Below are 13503 nucleotides of genomic sequence, written 5' to 3'. Positions count from 1 at the left end.
GGCCCAGAGGAAGGATTGGCATGCTGACAACATGGCATAGCTAATACCGTGGTATCTTGTGTGGGGGCCTGAAAGGAGTTGTTTCTCCTCACTTATAGTGTTATGAATGAATTCCTGTATAAATTACTGAGTAGAAGTGACCAGCTGAATGTAGGCTGTTATGTTACAGGGGATCATGTTGCTCTACTTCCTTTACTTCTCAATTGACTGTCACTAATGGTTTCCCTTTTTGCAGATGTTGGTGTGGTCAAAATTGTGAACTAATGTGATGACTACAGAGCGCTTTCACACCGTTTGGTGGATGGTGACTTGTGGAATACTCTCACACTGGTTATGTGTACCCCAAAGTTGCTGTCCATTGGATGGATTCACACTTTACATTACATTTGCACAGGATAATACAGGTCAAGACATTGCATATTGTTATAAGTAAAGCACAAAAACTTCAGTTGTGTTCAAGTGTGTTTATTGAAGTGACAAAAAGGAAGGGATAGTGCAATAGAGTGGGGTGATAGTGGACAATGGGCCAGATGTATGAAACATTTTTGCACTCGCAAACGGTGCGAATCGCAAAATTCTGCCTTTTGCGAGCGCAAAAAGGTGGTCTGCGATGCATGAAAGGAATTTGCAGACCAAAAATAAGAAATTGCAAAATTTGTGATTTTTTGCATTGTGACCTGGTTTTGCGAGTCGCATTTTGCGATTCGGTATTTCCAGTAGGAAATTGTGAGGCGCAAATTGCGATTCGCAAAATCCAAGTCGCAAATCGATGCATCAAAAAATCGCAAATTGCGATTTTTCGCAGAATGGCATTTTGCACATGCAAAATACCACTAAGTGAAACCAGGTGGTAACCAGGTGCAACCTATATAAAGAGGCCCAGAATGCCTCAGACTCTTTTCCACAATGGCTGCACTCTACGTCATGGCGAGGAAGATGAGGATCTTGGCAGGTTTGAGGAGAGGGAGGAGGAGACAGGAGCGCATTTTCAGAGTGCGCATTACACTTTTTAACCTGACAGAGGAGGAAACATTTGAGAGGTATAGGTTGAACTCAGCCATGATACTTTATCTGATAGCTGAGCTACAACCCATACTGCCGCGAAGAACACTAAGGACTCACAGCATACCCACCCATGTGCAGGAATTATGCTCCCTCCACCTACTCGCCTCAGGGAGCTATCAAGGGGTCATAGCAGCAGCTGGAGGGGTATCACAGAGTACCCTCTATAGATTTTTAAATGCATTTATCAACGCCATGCTGAGCAAACTACACCAGTACATCAGATTCCCCCACACCCCACAGGATATACAGCAGACAAAAATGGATTTTTACCAGATAGCACAGTTCTCCCACGTCCTAGGTGCCATAAATGGGACACATGTTGCAATCTGTCCACCATCAGCCACGGTGTATCTGTACAGCAACCGGAAATACCAACATTTAATGAGTATACAGGTTATTTGCAATGCCTCATACATCATTACTGATCTCGTGGCCAGCTACCCAGGGAGCACCCATGATTCGTACATCTTTCGCCATAGCGGCATTCACACAAGACTGCTAGCTGGGGAGTTTGGAGAAGGATATCTACTAGGTATTGTCCCTCTATACAATGGTGCTTTGATGGCGTGCTGATGTCAGATGGCTCAGTTACTCATCATACCCTCTGTCCCTTCCAGGAGACAGTGCCTACGCAGTGCGCACCTACATGATGATGCCCTACCTCAATCCTGCAACACCGGCTGAACGGAGATACAATGCAGCACGCAGGGCGACCTGCAACGTGATGAAGCGCACCTTTGGACTGCTGAAGAGTCACTTCTGGTGCCTCCACAAAAGTGGAGGGGCACTACAGTACAGCCCAGAGACCACATGTAGAATAGTGGCTACTAGTGCAATCCTGCACAATATAACTACCACCAGGGGCATACCAGTAGAAATATGTGAATCTGAATCTGATGATGATCCCATACCACCCCTACAGCCAGCAGACAGGACCACTGCAGCAGAGGAAAGGCAAAGGCGTGCTGACATCACACACAACCATTTCAGATGTAAGTATGAATAAGACAAATGCACTGACAAAGTACCTGTAGTGAATTACATTTATTACCTTAATGTCAGGTAATGTTACTTCAACGAATAGCAAAGGAAATGAGTTAAAAAACTAGAGACAATAGAAGTTCAGAGTAACGCACTATTATGTCATAGTGAACTCATTACCCCTCGGGCCGCTACAGTTACTTTTTGCGGCCACGCACACCACTCGGGTGCCCAGTTACCTAACTGGCACCTCAATTGTCCGCCTCAGTGGCAGTGCTGTGCCTGGCACTGAGCCGTCTGTTGTCCATTGCGGGTACAGCTATACTGCTGAGGCTGGAAGTGTCCTCTGTGTCCTCCAGTGCAAGCTCACTAGGTGTGGCTGACCTCTGTCCCATGATGTTATCAATCACATTAGTGATTTGGACAAGTCCGTTAGCCACATCCCTGCTGCTGTGTGCTGCCTCCACCTGTGCAGCCACCGCATGTCGTGCAATCAGTGAGGTTTCAGTAGCCAACCTGTTGACAGAGCGACAGAAGCCCCAGAACATGTTCATGAATCTGCAGTCCTGTCTGCGGTGGCTCACCCTCTCATGGCGCAGCTCCTGGCATAGTTCACGCACAGCAGAAGTGAGCTCTCTTGTGTCCTGCGATGCCTGCACCTGTCCCTCATGCAGCAGTTCTATATTAGCATTCAGGCACTCAAGCTGGCGATGCAGGCCCCCCATGTTGGTGTTATGTTGCTGCATATTTTTTTGTAAGCCAAGGATCCCTTTGTTCTGTAGGTGCTGCTGCTGCAACATAGCTGCTTCCAGCCCACCAAAGAAGGAGGGATCCTCACCTGCCTCATTCTGCTGTGCACCCGCATTTGTCGCCATCCTGCGGGGTGCTGTGGTCTGCTGAAAACTGGCCTCCTGCATCTGGGTGCACCTGCCGGTTGGGGATGGTTTAATTGGCCCTTCCTGCTGCTCATCCGAGTCCTGACTGAGCTCTGGCAGTGGCAGTGCCCTGGGCCTGCGTCGGACTGGTGTAATGGTGAAAGACCCACTTGTATTTGAGTCAGAGGCTGGATGGGTGTCAGTCTCGCCTACGCTGGCTGATGCTGTGGCTGCTAGGCCTGGCCCACCTGCAACGACAATATGCAGCATGTCAGTTACGTTTGTTGCAAGTAAGGTCACACAATGGTAATAAAGGTACAGGTACTTCTCTTCACTGTGTTGTGGGTGTTGTGTTCCTCTGGGTGTTGCTCTACTTAATTACATTGTACGTGCTACTTTCAGCTCTGGGTTGTGGACTGCCACTCCCATAATGCATTTTTGTGCTGTTACTAAGATGTGGAATGGACTACTTCTCACAATGTTTAACATTACTTGCTAATTCCTAAGGGGCTTTTGTGCATACACATATGGGGTTACAATTCAATATTGCGCTTTCTGTGGCTGGTACTTGGTGTGCCGGAGGTGTCTATCTCTGTGACCCCAGTCACAGCTTCAGGGAGGAGTGTCGACTCCACTAGGTCCTCTAATGGGGTGGATGGTGCCTCTGTGGGTGGACCGCCTCCTGTGCCCCTGGCCTTCTGCAGTCTTCTTGCCACCCTCTCCTTCGCACGGGACCGCAGGTCATACCACCTCTTCTCAATGTCGTTGACCGAGCGCTGTGCCACTCCAATTGTGCAGATTTTGGTTTGTATATCTGCCCAGAGTCTCCTTATCTCACTCTCCGGCACCTGGAGTGAGCTTTTACCAAAAAGGCGGTCATGGCTCCTGACCACCTCCTCTGTCAGCACCTCCAGCTCTTGCTCGCTGAATTTGAGCTTCCTCTTTCTCTCTCCCTTCTCCTTTCCTTGGGCTGAGGTGTCCATCCTTGTTTAGGTGTGCTGCCTCCTTCAGAATGTTGCTCAGTGTGGCTGGGCTGCTCTCTCTGGATGCTGGTTTGGGTGTGGCACCTGAAACTGCCTGGGATGACTCACTTCCTGCTTGTGATGTCATCAGGCTCCTCCAGGTGTGCTTTCTCGAAATCTCTCGCGATTAGCGATTTTCAATTACCGAATCGCAATTCGCGAAAATGCAAATTGCGATTCGGTAAATCGGCCTCGCAAACCACAAATAGCGATTTTTAAGAAATCGCTAATTCCGATTCGCAATTATGTTACATGGCCTATTGCGACTCGGAAATAGTGATTTCTTAAAAATCGCTATTTGCGATTCGCAAGGCCATTTCTTCATACATATGGCCCAATAACTTCAGTGCAGTAGCCCAGTTGGTTTATAGCACAGGTCCAGTATCCAAGGGGCCTTAGGAAAAGGGGCAATGGCAGTCCAAAGTGAACAAGGTGTCTCAGTGGCATACAAGGGAGACATTCAGGAGGGGCTCATTTCCTGGCAGTGGTTTGGGTCTTGGCTACAGTCTCTGGTTTCTGTCTGGGTCGCAGGGAACGTTTGCGGGATGGTTCTTCTGCTGCAGAGGGAGGGATGCTGGTGGCCTTTGAGTCTTGTGGCAGGTCCTCCTGTCCACTAGCTGCAGCAGATGTGGAAGGCTGGTGAGTACATTGGCTAGTGGAAGGGGCCCTCTGGTATGTTGTGTACTCACGCATGATGTTTGCCATGTCACCCAGCACCCCTGCAATGGAGACTATGTTGGAATTTAAGCCCCGCAACTGCTGCATGACCTCCTAGTGGTGTTCCCCCTGCAGCCACTGGTTCTCCTGCAAGATGGTAATCACCTGGCCAATCCTGTCCTGGGATTTCTGGTAGGCTCCCAGGACATGTGTGAGTGACTCCTGGGCAGTCGGTTCCCTGGGTTGGGCTTCCCCTTGGTGCACGGCTAACCTCCCACTGGCCCTGGGCCCCCGTGCCTGTGTCCCATGAACTGTGTGCCCACTCCCACTGACAGCAGGACCTTCATCATCTTCCCTGTGTGGTGTCGACTTGGGTCTCTGTACAGGTGGGCTCACTGTTGATTGTCGTGTCCTAGGGACAGAGGTTTGGGGAAGTTGGGTGGCTGCTGTGGCATTGAAGTCCGATGGGGGGACTGTGGTGGACTGGGTGTTGGCTGTGGTGTCTGACTGACCAGTGGTCCCAGATGGGTCAGGGAGGTCATCCAGATCGAGATATCCAGAGTTGCTGTCATCACTGAGGTCTTCTACTGGTGGAGGACTGGATTGCTGTGGCACATGCTCGCGGCTGACATTGGCTGGGGTAGCTGTGGACATGTATAAGATTTGTACAGTCGTTGTCAGTTACATATTCATCATTTTTGATTTTCTTTATGGGATTGGTGTTGTCCTTCCACCTTTGGTTAGTGTAGGGTGATGGATTGTGAGATTGGTAGTGCCACATGCTGCCCATGCATTACTGTTGTGTGTGCATGCAGACTTGGAGGTGTATGCTTGTAGTGGGTAGGGCATGCAGGGGTGGTTCTCTGTATTGGATACAGTGGGGTGAAGGGAGTCAGGGTGAGGGGGTGACACGCCATGCAGGTATCAGTGGTGTTGAGGTGGTAATGGTGACTTACCAGTGTCTAGCCCTCTAGTGATTCCAGTGAGGCCTTCTGGATGCAGGAGAGCCAAGACTTTCTCCTCCCATGCTGTCAACTGTGGGGGAGGAGGTAGGGGTCCACCGCTAGTCTTCATTATGGCAACGTGGTGTCTGGAGGCCACTGCACGCACTTTCTCCTGTAGGTCGTTCCACCTCTTTTGAATGTCCTCCCGTGTGCATGGATAGGTTCCCACAGAGTTCACATCCTCCATCATAGGTCCATCTTCCTGGCAATGGATATTTGCTGGACCTGTGCACCGAACAGCTGTGGCTCTACCCTGACGATCTCTTCCACCATCACCGCAACTCCTCATCAGTGAAACAGGGGTTCTTTTGTGGGGACATGCCTATTGTGTACTGTGTGTGTTGTGCAGAGGGTGCTAGGTGTTGAGGTATGGTGTGTGCTGTTTGATGCATGACGGGTGTATAGGTAGTTGTGGTGTGTGTGTGTTTTTCTGTCAATGTATGTGCTGGCAACGTGTAGCAGAACTGTCAAGTTTGCAAAGACATGTGGATTGTGTGGGGGGTGTTTTATAGTTCTGTTGGTGGGTATGTACGGTGTGTGTATATGTCAGGTGTGTTTTTTTTCACTCTGGCCAATATTGGCTTGTGTTGGTGTGGAGTGACCAAATCGACCGCAGCTGTCCGTCCCGCCATTTGCTGACCGCCGCTGAGTGTCCGCTGTGGTGATTTGTGGTTCATAGTTTGGAGGGCGGTGTGTTGCAGGTGTAGCAGAGAGGGTGGTGGGGCTGGCTGTTTTTCGCCTCCGTTGGGTCTGGCAGAAGTGTTGTTGTGGCTGATTTCTGTCAGTTGTGTATTTGTGTGTCATAATTTGGCAGGCGGATTGCCGCCTACGCAGCGGTCTGTTGGTGGCTGTCACCAGGGGGTCTTTGGAAAAGACCCCCAATGTCATACTGAGGGCCATAGTTTGGAATCCTCTCTACAAACGTTAACAGACCATGTGCGAATACTGGAACGCAGAGGATGCAGAAGGCAGATGCCGCAGAAATAATATCTGACTGGTGGGATTACCGGAGGGCACCAAGTATCAGGACCCAGTACGATATCTGGAAGAGTGGATATGAAATACTCTTACCCCAGGCGCGCTGCCACAATTCTACTCCATTGACAAGGTGCATCGTGTCCCCCCCACAAAGACCCCCACATGGTGCCAACCCACGCCCGGTGGTAATAAAGTTTCTGCACTATTGTGACAGAGATGTGGTGTTGAAGGAAACACACCTACTTTCTGCCATACAAGTAGCCAATGCAAAAATTATGTTTTTTCAAGATTACACGTTTGCTGTCCAGAAACATTTTTTTGGGTAGTCAAAAGCAGGCTGTGTGAAATGGGTCTTAGATACTCCCTCCTCTTCCCGGCCAAGCTCTGCGTAGTAGCTGATAACATCACACATTTCTTCACCATCCCTGAAGAGGTGTCGACTTGGCTAGAAGGATCCAATGCCCAAGCCGGCTGCACTGTCCAGACAGAGAGGGCAGGAACCAGGAGACCTTGCAGGTGAGAAGTGGCCCCCCTGCAGCCCCAGACTTGGAGAAAAGACTCATGAATCATCGTAAAGCTCACAACAGGCGGCTGCACTATCGGAAGCCCGGCGATGCTCCAGCCCTGAAATTTTGTATTCTCCCTCATCGGACAGAGAGAGCTCTATGGCCACATGGCCCTCTGTGCCGAACTCAACAATTTCACCTGACATAACCCCACAAACGGTGGAGTCCATCATCTGACGCGGACTTTCTTCATGGTTCACATGATAATCCGTACAGTGTATTGAACGACCACTCAACTAAATTATATGATGCAACTTGTCAGCTGCAGCCACTACTTGCAGACAATAACACATGGATGACAATATACGTCATGCTTTTAATAAGGTGGTGTGATGCACTGCTCCCAGTGCCAGCACCTTGCACCTCTTTAAAGAGTGTTGGACTACATCTGACTACCCCTTCTGTAACGCAAGTTCTTTTTCTCTATTGGTTTAAATTCTTTGGTTTGGGTGGTAATTTGTTCTACTGTGCTACTCTGTTGGTATTCACTATGTTGTTGTTTTATTGTGCTGTTAACTGCTTCTCTTTACACATTTTGCTCCCTATTAGGCAATCCATTACATTGCTATTTACATCTTCCTTCACACACACAGAGAGCATTAAATGACAGCTGCATGTTCTATAGATGTTCGTACATACCAAATACTTTCCTCATGGCCCACAATAATGCACTAACATGGAACATTTGCTGTATGCACAAGCCTGCACGCAGGTATGCTATGTACTCCTATCTGAAATGATGAAACACCCATATTGCCCTACTTCAAGAATCTCATCTGACGATTTCGGAGGCAGAAAAGCTCAGGAAAAAATGGCGGGCCAAGTGTATTCCACAAATGTTTCTTCCTATGCTCGGGGAGTATTGATATGGATTCGACCAGGGGTTCTATTTGAGGCGATGGAAGATGCGATAGACACTGACAGACGATTTGTGTTCATTAAGGTGAGATTAAATGATATATGTATACTTATTGGTAACATATACGCCCCTAAGACTGATCAGGCTCCTTTCCTACGCACTCTCACCGACCTACTCGCTCACTCGAGTGGTATTCCCTGGCTTATAGGAGGAGATTTTAATTGTGTTTTGGATGTGCATCTACATAGGTCTTTTCCACCATTGACGCGCACTGTAGCCACCTCCAATGACCTCTCACTGGCGACTTGCCTGAACCACTGGCTTTTAATAGGTGTATGGCAACATTACAACTCTGCCTCTAGGGTATACTCTTTTAACTCAGCTCCACATGGATTATATGTCTGCCTTGACAGGCTGGTTTATAGACCTAATCTGACTCTGGTAATAGTACAGATTATTTTGGGCAGAGACATTCTGATCACAACCTCCAATACCTTCGACTTGACTGGAGTGGGACCTCCCCAACCCCTGTCCCCACGTGGCGATTGCAGCCCACTGCGCTGGAAGGACCTGCGTTCCATAGCTCCACCAGACAGAAGATTAGGGAATATTTTGGCCTTAACAGAGACACAGCCACTTCACGATCTGTGGAATTGGATGCCTTCAAAGCGAGGCTCCGAGGCCACTATTTGGGGATCACTTGGGGCATTTGTAGACAATTAGATAAGGAGGTGTCTGACACTGAAATGCAATTATTGTATTATGAGTCGGAGGCAGCGCAAGACCCTTACCACTTTGCCACAGTTGCATGCAAAATGTATAAATCACTCCGAACTACTTGAAAGGCTGAGATGCTTAAACTATGCTGCGCATTCAGCTAACACACACGCAAAGGCTGATAGAGTGGGGTCCCTTCTTGCTTGGTTAATATGACAAGAATTCCCACCACACCCAGTCACGACAATCCATTCAACATCTGGCTCCTTACTTTATGGGCAAGATGCAATTTATGATGCATTCCACCTACATTATATGTTACTATACCGCTCTACTACAACCTCCTCGCTAGATGACATTGATCTGTTTCTTGCTGATACACCCCTCCCCTGTATCACAGCCGATCAACAGTTGGAACTGAAGGGCCCTATAACGCTATCTGAGATTCAAGACGCCATCCGTTCTCTGGCTAAGGGCAAAACTCCTGGCCTTGACGGGCTGCCAGCAGAGTTCTATAAGGCATACTTTTCACAACTCGCACACCTCAATTACACAATCTTTATGAGGAGACCCTAGAACTGTCGAGATTCCCCAACACACTCCGGGAAGCCAACGTTAATTTCACTGCTCAAACCACCTAAAGATCCCACTATCCTCCATTCTTATAGACTATTAGCTCCTAAACACGGACTATAAAATATTAGCTAAAATAATAGCGACATGGCTAGCTCCCTTAGTGCCTGCATTGGTGCATGAGGACCAAAATGGATTCATGCCAGCTCCCACAACATCCCTCAATTTAAGATGCTTTTTCTGTATCCTGAGATATGCCCCCTACTGTTGGCTTAGAGCAGGCTGTCTTGTGATTGACTTACAGAAGGCGTTCGATTCACTGGAATGGCCCTTTCTCTTTAAAGTCCTGCTGCGATATGGGTTGGGTCCTCCCTTTCTCCATTTGGTGAAACTACTATATTCCCTCCCACTTGTGCAAAACTTGGTCCTCACATCTCACCACCATTCCATATAGAGAGGGGCACAAGACAGGGATGTCCACTATCCCCTTGCTTTTTGCCCTGAATATAGAGCCTCTAGCTGTTGCACTTCGTCAGCAAAGTCATGCTTGGGGTATACCCCAAGGGGACAGGATCCATTCTGTATCCCTGTATGTGAATGATCTTCTTATATACGTTAAGGACCTGACTGACTATCCTAGAGATATAATAGCCTTCTTTGATAAATATGCAGGGATATCAAGACTACGAGTTAACTGGACCAAATCCTGTGTTTATCCACTGTCCCACACTATGATTGACCCACGCCCCATCCCTGCTGCCCCTGCTTTGACCTGGCAACCAAAAACATTTAGGTACCTTGGAATACAAGTATACCACACTGAGACTGATCTATTTGATGGTGACCATGTGCCGCTCTTCAGAGCCAGATGGCTTTCTGAAAGATACTGCCGCTATCCATGATGGGCAGAGTGGCGCTCGTTAAAACTGTACTTTTACCCTGCCTTTTGTACTACTTTGTCACTCTTCTGCTGTAAGTCCCAGCCTCTTTTTTGCGATCTCTAGAGTGTGAAATACGCTGCTTTATCTGGAATGCCTCCCGCTGCAGAGTAGCCCTTTCTAAACTTTACGGTTCTGGGTGGATTGTCACTACTGAATCTTGAGCACTACTATTTGGTGGCACATCTATAATGGGTGGCTTGTTGGCTCTCCCCTCGATACCTCTCAGATACTGATATTGCATCAATTGCATGGTCACATCGCAAACTGTTGCATTTATTTCACCTTTGCGCCAAGCCTCCCACCCCTGAGCCCATTTTATTGAACCCACGTACCGCTGCTACCACAGATGCTGTTCCCTCACTAGAGATCTCATCCCTTACGCACCAGCCATCCCACTACTGGAGACACCACATGCCACACATGTCACCTCAACCACTGAATTAGCTTCCTGGCATGCAGTGGGAATCCATAAATTGGGTGATCGTTACACTGATTGTAATTTCTATACACATGACGCCCTGACGGAGGACATAGGATTGCCTCTTGGAACGTTTTTGTTGTTTAGCTCCATCAAGAGTGCCCTGCAGGGAGCATGGGGTGACTTGATGTACGAACCCCAAATACGTCTCAAATTACAGTATTTGCATTGATTTGGAGAGGGAAGACACCTGGTGTGCTGGATAGCGGACTCCTTACAACTCCTCACTACTGGTCCGCTCACGGCCCTCCGTGAACAATGGGAGGTGGACAAAGGAAGCCCATTTACTGATAAGGAACGGTCGGCAGTACAAGAGGGTCCCAAGTGCATCCCGCGCAATACGCGATTTTGATTAATACAATACTATGTCACACAAAGGGCCTACCTTACCCCTGATAAAATTAACAGATACTATAACCGCACTGATGCTGTATGCCCGCGTTGCCACCAGATGGGAGCAGATTTATTACACATGTTATGGGTGTGTCTGAATATACAACACTATGGGATCACAATCCTGAACCGTCTGGCCCACTATGTCGGCCGATCAATACCACAAATCTGGGAAACTTGTATTTTGTAGCTGTTTCATGAGGACAAGAAACTAAATGCTACATCCCGTTTTGTGGACCTAAGCCTTTTGTTGGCCAAATGCCTTATAACTCGCAGATGGCACCCCCCAAACCCCTGAGTTATGAGGCATGGACACAATCGCTGGGTGTTTGGGCAAGGGCAGAGGAAACGGCTCTCCATCGTGAAGACAACCTGGGCCTGCCCAAATATCTACTTGCGTCTCAATGGAAGTCGATCCTTGCAGATCTTAACAAACTCTTACCATGACGTCGGACCGCCAGGAGACGCTGGTACATGAGGCTGTTGTCCATAAGGCGTTGTCTCCCCTTTGACCAAAATGCCGAACACAACATGACGCCTTGCCAAATGTAATTATACCTGTACAATTACATACTAATTAATACTACTGTTGATATTGTGTTGTGGAGATGCTTGTTACAAGGACGTAGTAATCCAACTGATGTCCTGCTGACTTGATAAGAAATGCCACTGAATTAATTCCCTATAACCTTTCCTTTTATTTTTCTCCTTTCTTTCTTTCACCCTAACCAGTGAACTCTATTGCAAATGCATCTATTTGACCACAATGTTATTGCAATGTTTTGTTTAATCCCTTCTTTTTGTTTGACGGATAAAGTATACCGCACACGTGTTGCTTAAGAACTCATTGCTTTGCTACATGACTACTGTATGCATTTCAATGTAAATACAATAAAAATAAATAAAAAACATGAAATGTAGCCCCATTGTAAATGTCCTATTTCAAACACAAGTTGCCATGCACATGTATGTGAGGGAATACAGAAATCATCCCATGAACATAGGCACGCCATGCATGAAACAGCAGTCTACACATTTTGTCAAAGGAAAAAGGGACACATGCTAACATGTAGACACAAGGAATGTTGGCAACAGTGATGGCACATAAATCATGTCAATGGACATTCCCCATTTACCAAGGTAAAGTTTTCATCTGCAGCCGCATCTGGAGAACAAGGTATGCTCTGTCACATGTATGATGGCCACCTTCACATGACGGACAGTAGTGAGGCACCAGCACTCATCACACACTGACGACATGTCGCCTATGGGGGCAAATGCCAATTTACTCAGTTGACCAGACACATGGCTGAGGATAGTGAACCATCACTTCTTTTTCTGTGGCCTGTAACACTGAGGAGTAGTGATCTGTAGTGTAGAATTTACATCCACTACAACAACAAACATTACTTCATTGATCAATGTACAGAGCCATGGTTTGTCCTTGGATAGGAAATTGCTTGCAGATTCTACCCAGCTATGTCCTAGGTCCCTGGGCCGATAGGCAAGGCACTTCAGTATGCAGCACATCACATATCTACACAAAGTTATTAATCTACTGTGTCACACATGGCCCATCCCTAATCATCAAGGGGAGCTGTCAAACCTAACACATCAACTTGGCAGTGTGACAGGCAGGAATATGCCCTGTACTCACCCCCATGTGGCTGCTGTGCTCCCCTCAAGCACCCATCAAGGTCCGGGTATGCCATTGCCAGGTGCAGAACATTATGGTGGTCATAGTCCAATGTGCGCCCCACCAACGTTGGAAGGACAGCCCCAGCTTGACCTCTGTGATTTTCCGGGCCCAGTGTTTCATGTTCTCCCACCTCTTGCAACAGTGGGTGCTCCACCAGCTGTGGATCCCAAGGGTCCGCACCTTCTGGGAGATGGCTCTCCAAATCTCCTTCTTCTGATGAAGGTTTACGTGTATGGATGCAAGAGACAAATCAAGCGATGACAGTCACAAGCTTTTGCCCAAATTGTTTTGTCACCCTCATGAGAAACACCAAGAAAAAATTGTTAATCAGTCAACACAACACAAGTGTAAAGTACACATGCCAATAAGTACAGGGACATGACTACACACTTTTGTATCAATCTGCAGATTAACCCAGTAGCCTGCTCATGGCCTACAATGACTAAGCAAGCCTACTCACATCAGGTAGCACAGGCTCCAGCAACATGTACTGTGATGTTAGCCACAATGAAACATTACCCACCAATGTGGCTTCGGAAGGGTAAGCTCCTTAAGCCTGACTGGACCAACACATTTACACTCTGCAATACTGACTCACTACATACAGTCCCTACAGGCAACTTCCATAGTACAAACTTCACCCTTACACTTGACTGACAATGAAGGGGCTGGCATGGTGGGTACAGAAATTGCCT

This window comes from Pleurodeles waltl, chromosome 10, assembly GCF_031143425.1.
Source record: "Pleurodeles waltl isolate 20211129_DDA chromosome 10, aPleWal1.hap1.20221129, whole genome shotgun sequence".
Lineage (NCBI taxonomy): Eukaryota > Metazoa > Chordata > Amphibia > Caudata > Salamandridae > Pleurodeles > Pleurodeles waltl.
The sequence above is the reverse complement of the archived record's forward strand: the minus strand, read 5'-3'. Positions refer to the sequence as shown.